The sequence below is a fragment of the Anguilla anguilla genome, chromosome 10 (genome assembly GCF_013347855.1).
Source record: "Anguilla anguilla isolate fAngAng1 chromosome 10, fAngAng1.pri, whole genome shotgun sequence".
Classification (NCBI taxonomy): Eukaryota; Metazoa; Chordata; class Actinopteri; order Anguilliformes; family Anguillidae; genus Anguilla; species Anguilla anguilla.
Genome location: NC_049210.1, coordinates 19,069,702 through 19,080,514, shown reverse-complemented (window position 1 = coordinate 19,080,514; position 10,813 = coordinate 19,069,702). Strand labels below are relative to the sequence as shown.

Genomic DNA, 10,813 nt, shown 5'->3' with positions numbered 1-10,813 from the left:
TTTTTTTAAATAAATGAGGAGCACAGAAAGCACATTTTCCCATGCTATGGTGCCTGGTTCTGGGCACAGATGGGATCCCCGATGTTTGGTGCCCAGTTTTTGGGTAAAGATGGGAGCATGAAGCTGCTTGATCTGAAAGTGTGGGATGGGTTCAGAAAGGGGACCAGCTGTTTGAGGTAGGCTGAGCCAGTGTACCATTTTAAATCTGAAAAGCCAAGAGTAAAATCTTAAAATCAATTATTAATTTGACAGGCAGCCAGTGCAAAGATGCCAGGCAAGAAGTGTTCTGGGAAGTTTTTTTTGTTTGTTTGTTTTTGTCTTATAACAATTTCTTGCCCAAGCTACAGCTTACTTAGTGATTTGGTAGAAAGACTACTAAGTATGAAATGTATTGCAATAATCTATCGTATTAGAGAATGTTTCGAAGAGACAGGCAAGGTTTGTGGAAGTCTTGGGCAAGAAATATGATTCAGGCAATGTGCATTTCTGAAATAAAAATTAGGTTGAATAAGCAAATCAAATGAATTAGCATAGAATAAATTTAAAAATAAATTAAAGCCGCAAGAGGCGTTGGGAGGGGTTTAAGCATTGGCACAATTGTGCCCCCTATGGAGCGATTTTTAAATGGTTTTGTCCTCATGATCATATACCTTCACCCAACGTATCTACTGCATCGCCATGGATGTCTCCTAGCCGCTAGGCGTAAAGGCCTTTACTATGTCGTAACACTAAAGGCTGTTTTATACTTCTGCATAGTACAGGTAAAAATGGGTCTGTGTAGGGGTTGTGCGCAATGTGCGGCATGTGCGGTTGCAGACCACGGCCGCGTTGAAGACGCATACTTCCTCAAGAAATTAAAAGCGCGTAGTTAGTAACCACTGCCCGCATACGCCTTAAAGAAGATGATGAATGAAAATCTTCTTCAAATTTGTCCATAATTCTGTTATTAGCAGATAATTTGGGTTAGCTCGATTGCTTTACCCGTTTCGCTGGTGTGTTTCAGTCGGGACTTAGATTGCAGCACACACGGAACAGTGGGGGGAAGGGGGGTATAAGGTAATCCAGGACAGCAGTTTGGATTACCTTACGATTGCACGATTGTAATAACAATAATATACAGTAATATAATACTATGTTTGACATTTATTCACATTTAAATCTTCTATGTTTTATATATATATATATATATATATATATATACTCACAAACACACACACACACACATACACACACAATGGCAGTTGGTGACCTGAAAATTGGTAGAGCCTTTCCTAAAACTTTCGAAATCATTGGTCTCAAATTGTTTTCATTAATTTTCCTTGATTAACAAGTGTGCCAGTGATCTGACTCATCAATTGGCAAGTAAAACAAAGCTTCCTGACATTGTGTTAAGAGATGAAATGATAAATTCAATTAAGAAATAACAAAATGTGTGCTTCATGGTTGTTTTAAAATCTACCATGAATATTCTCGGAGTGTGTGCGGAGAAGGAAGAGGGCTACGTGTATCCACAAATAATGTTGATAAAAAGTGCAATGCAAATAAAAAGATTTTATGACTTGCTAAATGGCCCAACTGAGGACAGCTGGCTATATCTGATGGAATTGAACATTTCTGGAATTAATCGCTGTATTGTTAATCAAGGAAAATGACTGAAGGGTGAGACCAGTAATCAGTTTACATTACAAGTTCCCGGCCCCACCAATTTTCAGCTCACCAACCGCTGCTGTACATATATGTGTGCAGCATCTTGTTTTAAATATATAAAGGAGTGCATCATGTCCATAATTAAGACACACATGTCCAACCAATCAATCTCTCTGAGAGCTAAAAAATTCACCATATGTCCATTTCTGGCAATGCTGCTTGACCTGAAGTGTCCCAGAAAAAAAAGCCCAGCTATATGAAACGGTCTCAGACTGTACTCTGCCTCGGGCAGTGTGCCCGGCAAATGAGGGCAGGGCTGCGGTGGCCCTGCCAGCCTGTCAGAATGCCAAGCCTACGCTCCTCTGTGCTGGCCATCAGTCTGTCAGTCTGTGCGTCTGATTCCTCCTGACAGTCGTCATCCAGCTGTCGGTCCTGTCATTGCCGTAGCGACATCCCATGCAAAATTGCAGACTGAGCTGGAGAAGCCGCGGGGCGACGTCCCTGTCAGCATCAGTCATCCTTCTCTCACCGGCGCATCAGAATCTCCAACGCAGCTCTGGTTCAAAGTTTATTCTAAACACTTCTTCGAGAAAACACGTAGTCATGCATTATTCATAACACTGTTGATGATACTATTGATATGATTCATATACCGTACTACAATAACATTTATCTTGTTTCAAATATTTGTGTGAATTAAAACAGTTGTTCTTAACTTTGCTTTATAAACAACTGCGATTTCTCTTCACAAGCAATTTTGTGATTTGATCTTTTCATTGACTGCTGAACCTGCCATGCCATGTTTGTAATGGAAAAAAAACCAGACACTTGCTTTTCATCGTGAGTCAACTGTTGACTGAATCCAGGCTCTTTGACTCTTTGTGCATTCCGCCTACGTACAGAATCTTTTTGTGCTTGTCCACATGAAAAAGAATATTGATTTCTCTGCCTTCATACATATTTGTAATCACGGTGCAGTGATATTGGGGAGTCATTTTGTGGTCCAGAGGCAGAGTCGTGCACTTCTGTATGAGAGGGCTAGATTTAGCTGCTAATGATCTCAACTGCACATTAGTGCAAACGTGTGTGATTGCGACAGTCTGCTCAGCACATTGATACCCAGCGTGTCTTCCCACTCCTTGATTACGTGCGATTTTGAGGGCAAATGACTCCTTGTTTGCGGTTTGCAGGTGGTTACTTCACTTTGTTTGTGACTGATTACTTAATTAGCATCCAATCTTCAAAGGGAAGGTGCAAAAGCCTCAAGGGAAGATTAGTCTCAGTGAGGATCTGGGTCCAAATCAAGACTGCGATGAGTGTCATAAAAACCCTGCAATTCAAATGATGAAAGCCACAATTTAATGCAAGCAGCAACAGCAACAAAAAATACTTCAGTTGAAAGCCGTGTTGTTTCAATGGCAGAAAGTTGTTCATTTCAATATCATTTTAAAGTTTAGTAACCTTATGGCAACATGGCGATCTAAAGTTCTTTTAGATTAAACCTGACACACTTAGGCTGTTAAAAGTTCTGTAGCACTTATTGCAAAGAGACTATTAACCATGGACCCAAACTGCCTCCCTTGTTTTCAGCAATGCAACAGTTGATTGGCTACACAATCTTGTGCGTTCCCCGCACATTTTGATTACCCAGTTTTACCACTGAAAAAGAGAATTCCTACTGGGTTAAAAAAAAAATTGCTCAGCAGAAACAACACAGAAATCATTCCTGAAGATATAAGGTATCTCTATTATAGTTCCTGAAAGAACTTGCTGCTCTCTTCTGTCTCGATATCTATTTTCTAAGACTATTTTTTGCTGGCAGATTTGTAAAGCTAAAAAATCCTCTGAACTCATCCTTATCTTGGTCATCATTCTCAGAGATAACTGGAAGTCAAAACCTTGAAGGTCAGTATGTGGTGTCACAAGGACTAACTTGGGCCTTGACTGCTTTTTCAGTCTTCCTTGGAAGGGAACAAGTTAGCATTATTCTTAATTACACATCTGATTATTTTAAAATATTGTGTTCATTTTTATACAGTCTATAGTTCACACTCATAGGCCATATATTCATGATAGCCAACAAATAAACCTTGCCTGTTAATTTCACAGTGTGTCTTTATGAAAGGGAATGATTTCATATTGGCAGAAGAGATGTAACAGGGCTTAACTGTGAGAATACTGCTAGCTTGTGTTCCTTGTTACCTATGTTGGAGTTACTCAGTGATAATCTCTTGTTACCAAATTAGTTATAATGAAACTGCACAGGTATAGCTGCAACTTAATTTAGTGTTACTCATTTTTACACTCTGAAACTTTAAGAAGTGACTTGATAGTTTAAACCAGCCCACAGAAATTTGGTTACTTCACTTCCTCCTTGCTTTTAGGACAGGGCTGCCCAACTATATTTTTGGAGATCTGTAGGTTTCCACTCCAACCCTAACAAAGCACACTTCATTCAACAGCCAGCTAGAGATCTGTTTGAGGTGCTAATTAGTAGAATCAGGTGTGCTAAATTAGGGTTGAAATTAAAACCTACTGTCCAGGATCAGAGCTTGGCAGCCCTGCTGTAGGAGCTATCATGCCAGGATCGACAGGCCGCTTGCCTTGTAACTGCATAAGGGAAGGCAGACCTCAGCTCCACCAGTTCTTTCCTGTTTGCATACTGTGAATCTGATGAGTCCACCAACTGCTGGTTCTCCACCATTCTGGTTCTAAGAAAGACCTTGAAATGGCAAGAGTGACTGGATCCGGCCAGTTGTGCTCCTGTGAGGTTAGCATACAGCTCTTATGTAGCTAATGATTGCTGGCACTTGGTTTTGAGGATGAAATGAGCAAATGGCTAAAAAGGTGAATTTTATTATGTTGTTGAATGTTAATATGTTGAATGAGGTCTTACAGAGAGACATCCATCCTATTTCAGATTGCTTTAACTAGCAATTAAACCTTGTAGAAGACTTGTATCACATCAGAAAAACTAACATGGTTAATGCAACTCGGCTCCTTGCTAAGAAGTTGAGGCTGCTTGCAGGCTCATTAGATATTAATATAACAACAGATCTTTGCTAATCTGGTTAACACAAAGAGACATAGCTATTGACAATTTTGAGTGATAACCCTTTTATACTTGTTATACCTACTTTTACAGTCATTTACTTTTTTTTTTTTTACTTAGTCCATATGAGTGGTGGATCTATAAGGTTTGTCTTCCCTTGTTTTTTCACATGGTACTTTAGTCCAGCTAGAGGTCACAATAGTCTCTTTGTCTAGTTGCATAGACAAAGACTATTGTGGCAATTATTTTACCAACTTAAATTATTGGTGAAGTAATTGCCACTAATTAAGCACAGACAATGATTGACAGCAATGTTTACAAGCGACACAAGTGTTAAATTCAGTTGGATTACTTACTACCATGCTGCTGTATTTTAAAATGTTGTACAGGGGCATGATAGGGTTTGGTAGAAGCAGTGTGAAATACCCACATTAAAAATGAGAGCAGTTGTATAACATTTAATTTGCACATTTATATATATATATATATATATATATATATATATATATATATATATATATAAATAAAGAAGTTGTATAAAGATAATTTGATTCAACTAATTAACTAATCATGATCTTCAATCACAAAGACCTTAAGTAGAATCAGGTGTCTTAGTGTGGGGCTAAATCAAAGTCCTGCAATCATGCTGATCCTTTTCAGATGAGATTAGACACCCCTGCTTTACATGGATGGGTCCTGGAGAGCAGCAGAGTCTGCTGATTTTAGTTTTTTCTTCAAGATCAGTGACTAATTCAGACCCAAGCAACCAGATGACCTAAGTTCACTGTGTAATCAACTGCTTCAATTGATCAATTGCTGTGCTACTCAAGTTCCAAGTAACAACGCAAACCAGCAGACTCTCTCTCTCCAGGACCAGGAGTGAAGCCCACTGACTCAATGATATGCTTTACATAGCATTTAAACTTCCATGTTCACTTTCCTTCCTGACTCTCCCCATAGTAGGTCAACTAATTGTTTATGAATGTCTCAATTATAAAAACTTTGGAAAACCATTGAAATTCAAGTTTAAATCCCTATAGGAGGAGACGCACTGGTGACCCTAGCTATAAGACTCCAAAAGCCCTTAAAATGTTACAGGAAATCAAAAATCCCCTGATCGGCTTTTTCACAACTTTTTTTTTTCTTTTACAGTGAAAAGAACAGATGGGGAGCCTGATGCAACTTATAACTTGCATCGCAAGCACCTTTTGAACAGAGAATCAGCAGCCTTGTTTCTCAAAATAGTTTAAGTCCACATGTTTCCTTGCCTGGTTTTCATACTGTAGTCGCATTTGTATTACATTGCATTATTATTTTGCTTTGCAGACAGTCTTGTTGAGGGTGACGCCCTCCACATTTTATAATCCAATTAGACAGGCTTGATTTTAATTGGTGCAATTGAGCTTAAGAGCTTTTTCTAACGGCACAATCGCAGCCCTCTCCAAACAGCTGTCCAATCAGTTTCTGACTGTCTCTTCATTTAAAGTGTCTGTCTCTACTTGCACAACTACAAGAGTGATACTTGCATCTACCTATTTTTAAAGAACCCTTCAAGTTATGACTAATTCAGAAAAACCTCTTAAAATATGATTATCATCCCTCTCCCCTCTCTTGCTTTTTCTTTCTCTCTGTACATATGTATCATTCTATAGTCTTTATCTTTGAAGTGACAAAATGGGGGTTCTTGTTTTATACATTGTTCAATTGCTTTTTTCTTAATCTGTCTGTACCCTGAACATGTGTGACCCTCACTTTCTCACTGCAGCTGCACACACATTTCTCTCATTCAGCATCATTCAGTATTTTTTTTTTCTCTTCCTCTTGGCATTTGCCTATTTACCTTTTTACAGTTACTAATCTAGTTGAGTTCAAAGCATGTGTGTGTTTTGCATTCATTTACTTCCGTTCTAGGTTTTTTGTTTTTTCTCAGGTTTTGTCTTGTGTGTCCCCTGCATGGATCAGACTCATTGCCCTAGGAATGGGTATTGATATTAGATGGAGAATGATTGTCTTTTATTGTTAAAGCTCATCACTCACACAGCTCTCTGGAACTGCATTCACTGATTACTCTCTCTCTCTTGCATACACACACTCTCAATCTCTCTTTCTCTTACACATACATATGCACACACACCCATAACACAACAACATATATGCACACATTCAGTTATTGCACACCAGCACACACACTCAAAAAGGCAGATACACACCAGGAACTCATGCAGGCACATGGCAGACTATTTTACATACACGCACACACACACACTCTGGTGACCCATTTTCTGGCTCCCTGCTTCATCGCATCCAACCCCAACACACACACTTTCACTTTTTCTTTCTGTCTTCTACTCTCCATCCATCCATTCTACCCAGCCCATCCTATGCACCTCTCCCCTTCCCCCCCAAACTCCCCTGTCTCCCCCAACTCCACCTGCCCCCCAGCATGTTGAGGTGAAACGTATGGCCCATTTCTCTCCCTTCTGGCCTGTTCCTGTCTTACATTTATCATCACTATTTCATTCTCCTTCTTTCATTACCTGCATCCCTATCCTCCTCTCTTCAGTTTTATTGTTTTTCTGTTCCATCTCACAAGCAGCCTCTTCCTCCTGTCTGTTTTTACCCCATCCTTACCTCAATAGGCTTTAAAGTTTGCATAATTCAATTAATGATGTCATAATTTAAAGGACAGCAAGCCTTCAACTGAATTGCCAAATTAGAATTTTATAAGCCTATGTATTTAATTAATGATATGGTCTTGATAACAACATTGGAGAAAGTTGACCCTCTAGTTTTTCCCTATAATTATTATTTAAAAAAAATATTTATGAATGTTTATTTTGATCCATTTTTCTTACACTTAAAAAAAAAAAAAAAAATTAGCTAAATTTTTAATGCAGAATCTCTCATTGACCCAGCCTCATCAGTGCAATGTCCTCTGCCAATTAGACTGTATAGGAGCACATGTCCTCCTTTGATAGCTGCCAACCTCTGGTTCTGTAATCCACCAGCTGAACTCTGTAATGTGAAAATTATGAAAAAGGGGTAAATTGATAATATAAGCGTCAAAGTGACCCCAGGCATTTGCACAAATCTGATAGGGCTAGAGTAAGCTGGTCCAGAGTGCAACTGCGGTGGTGCCATAGTAACCAAGACATTTATGAGATTAGAGCTCATGGTACTTTGAACGTTAAGTGCATTCGGTTGATATATAGCCCTTCAGTGTGGGCAATAAGAGCTGGATGAAGAATTCCCCATTTGCAGTTCTCTCATGTAACCACTGTGTTGCAGTGTTTCACAGAGAACTACATATTTGTCTGCCGAATCTTCTCTTTGTCTACACTTGGTCTTTTCTCTGTGCGTCCATTTCCAGTTCCACTCATTCCTAAGCTCTCTCTGTCCCTGGTCACATTCTGTAAACTTTTCTCTAAACAGAAATTGATACTCTTATACTTATTATGGTCGTTTCTGTCAAACATCAAGCCTCTCCTTTTGTCCTTCAACTGCAATTTTCAGTTTTTTAAAAAGGCTTAATTTTCTTAACTTTTCTCCCCCTCATTGTCCCTCTCCTTGACCCTGAGAATGACTTTTTGCCCCGCACACTTATCTTCCATGTGCTTTTCTCAGTCTGTGAATTGATATTGATTTGAAGACATGTTGTTGTCAGAGACTGACTGACCTTGGTCTTCTTACCCTTCCCGGTCTCAATAACCTGGATTGAATATGAAGTGACAAAGGGGTGTATGAGTGAGGGATTTGACGGGGGGCGATTTCCTTCCATGGGCTGTTTTCATTGCTATTTATCCATGATATATAGTAATGAAAACAATTTATCCTTGTTGCTGCCACATTCTATTTGTTATGTAGACAGAGGGGAAGCAGAGAGAGTAGCAGACGGAGACGGGATCATGAGGGGATTTGTGTGGTGAGTCGGCCACTCCCGAGACTGCACGACACATCTTCCCAGCCAAAACTTTTCTGAATCCGTCCCAATTAGTTTTCAAGAGCCTCTTACCCTTTTCTCTACTCGCCCTGTTCTCCCTCACCATCTCTCTGTCCCTCTCATTATCGGCGCCCTTCTCCCAAACGGTAAAAACTCAAATTGAAAAGGACACATTCAAACTTAAAGACAGTATAAGGTTGCATAAAAACAACAGCAAGAAAACACAACATGATTTAATGTGATGTACAATGATCGTTTTTCTCTGCTACCAACATACAGCAGCTCCAGTTCTCCGGAAGGAATAAAAAAACGGTTTCTCCATATTTGTCAAAATTGAGAAAATAGAGGAAGCATTTAGGGAAGAGGGGGTAGGTGTTAGGGACAAGGGGGGTAGGTGTGATTTGGCTGCGTGTTTCACATTCAGATACGGTGCAGTTATTTTTCAGTCTCTTGAAGCTGGTGGTGTGAGCACAGATTCTTCTTCCAGGAAAGTCAGACCTGGCTGCGTCCATATGGCCAGGCCGTGCTCACTGAGCCTTTATTTTGCCTGAGTCCTTTACAGTTTTTCATCGGTTTCCACGGTCTGATAATCTCCCTGATCTTTTATGGGCATTTTTACGACCTTGTTACTGTGCTGTAATTTAGCTTATTCCAATGGACGGTGGCTGAACAGAGCAGCTCTTACTTTGCATGGTGAGTATCGGGACCAGCTGATGGAAGCCATTATTTCCTGGTCTCTGTTTTTGCCATTTTCAGGGCCTTGTGATATATGAGTGGGGATAATTGTCTTTTTAGACGTCTTCATGCTGTTATTACCTTTTTAATGATTTTGTATAAATCAACTCCTGATATTGACTAAATTCTGCCGTGTGTGCATTTTTTGGAGCGTTCCATTGCATTCTTATGCGATTTGAATGTTTTGCAATACGTTTTAATAAAATGTTCAGTATCTATTCATGTCCCTTGAGATTTGGATCTTTTCTGAACACCATTTCATTATTTATTTTTTTGGAACAACCACCAGCACTCAGATCTGGCAATACTAATCCAGTCAAGTAGAGCCCGAAACCTGAGTTTGAAGGTAATTATAACAGTGTGATCAATTTCTTGAGATCGATGCTATAGGACACAATGCAGGAATTGAGCGTACGCTCTCTCCTCTCTCTCTCTTCCTCTCTTTCTCTCGCTTTCCTTTAGTTTAACAAACTGTCCTGTCACTCAGGCCATTGCAATCGGCAGGGGTCCCAGCAGGATGGATCCATCTTCAAACGGTGTAACAGTAAATCCCCTGTCAGCTCAGCACTTCAATTACAGAAAACAACAGTAATATACTGTTCCCTTCACACCTACAGTACATAAAGTACTGAGGAATATACGTGACAGATGACCCAGCCCAAGTGTGGCTATTGACCCTCACCCCAAGTCCAGCTATACACCAGGAAGCACTCATTGATCTCTTCAAAAGACATCCATCTACACACTTTTGGAACATATTGAATCCTGATATGTTCATTCACTGTGTTTTGTTTACTTCAGCTCTGTAAAAGGGACATTTTTGATTTTGTGGGCTTCAGTGCACCTAATTAAATTGCATGTTCTGGCTCACTGGAAAAATGCTGATTTGGAGAGTTGCAAATAAGAGACTGACACGCACTTTTTTCTAGCTGCACGCCATGCTCAATCCTGTGAAATAAAAATGTTTAGGCACTTAATTTCATCAGTTAAAATAACAAATTAAATTCAATTTGCTCTCTTTACCCCATTAAGTAATTAAGTGAATACCATATTCTGATGAATGATTACATCTTTTATAAGCCTTTGGAATAATTGATGGTAGAGAACACTGACATCTGTCACCTTAAACCCCTCCCACAAAAAATAACAAGAAAACAAAAGCCTGTATACAATGTGCACATGACAGATGATAGACTGACATTTTGACAACAGGAGAAGCATGCTATAAGATCATAGATTCCATGACCTGACTGACAGTGATGCATCGTGCCACATTTTAAAACAACGTGCACTTAAAGACAAATGCTCACAGTCCAGCAGACTTCCACTTTCTTTGTTTTGCTGTTGCATTTAAGCAGGTTTGAAAACCTAGGTAATCCAGTGTAATCCTGTTTTTGTTGCTGCTATCCTTTTGATTAACTATTAATAATTGTTTCCTC

The 10,813-nt window shown here is 39.5% G+C and overlaps 1 long non-coding RNA gene across 2 annotated transcripts; it reads left to right on the top strand.

The window, feature by feature from the left end:
• The first annotated feature begins 3,282 nt into the window (after positions 1 to 3,282).
• On the top strand, positions 3,283 to 10,612 carry LOC118237466. 2 transcript variants are annotated; one of them, XR_004767180.1, is made up of 7 exons: positions 3,283 to 3,386; positions 3,470 to 3,552; positions 5,852 to 5,943; positions 6,630 to 6,634; positions 8,564 to 8,621; positions 9,664 to 9,720; positions 9,837 to 10,612. It is a non-coding gene; the product is annotated as an uncharacterized LOC118237466 (long non-coding RNA). The 2 variants fall into 2 exon arrangements; XR_004767179.1 differs by lacking the exons at positions 3,283 to 3,386; positions 3,470 to 3,552 and adding an exon at positions 4,215 to 4,494.
• Positions 10,613 to 10,813: the final 201 nt, after the last annotated feature.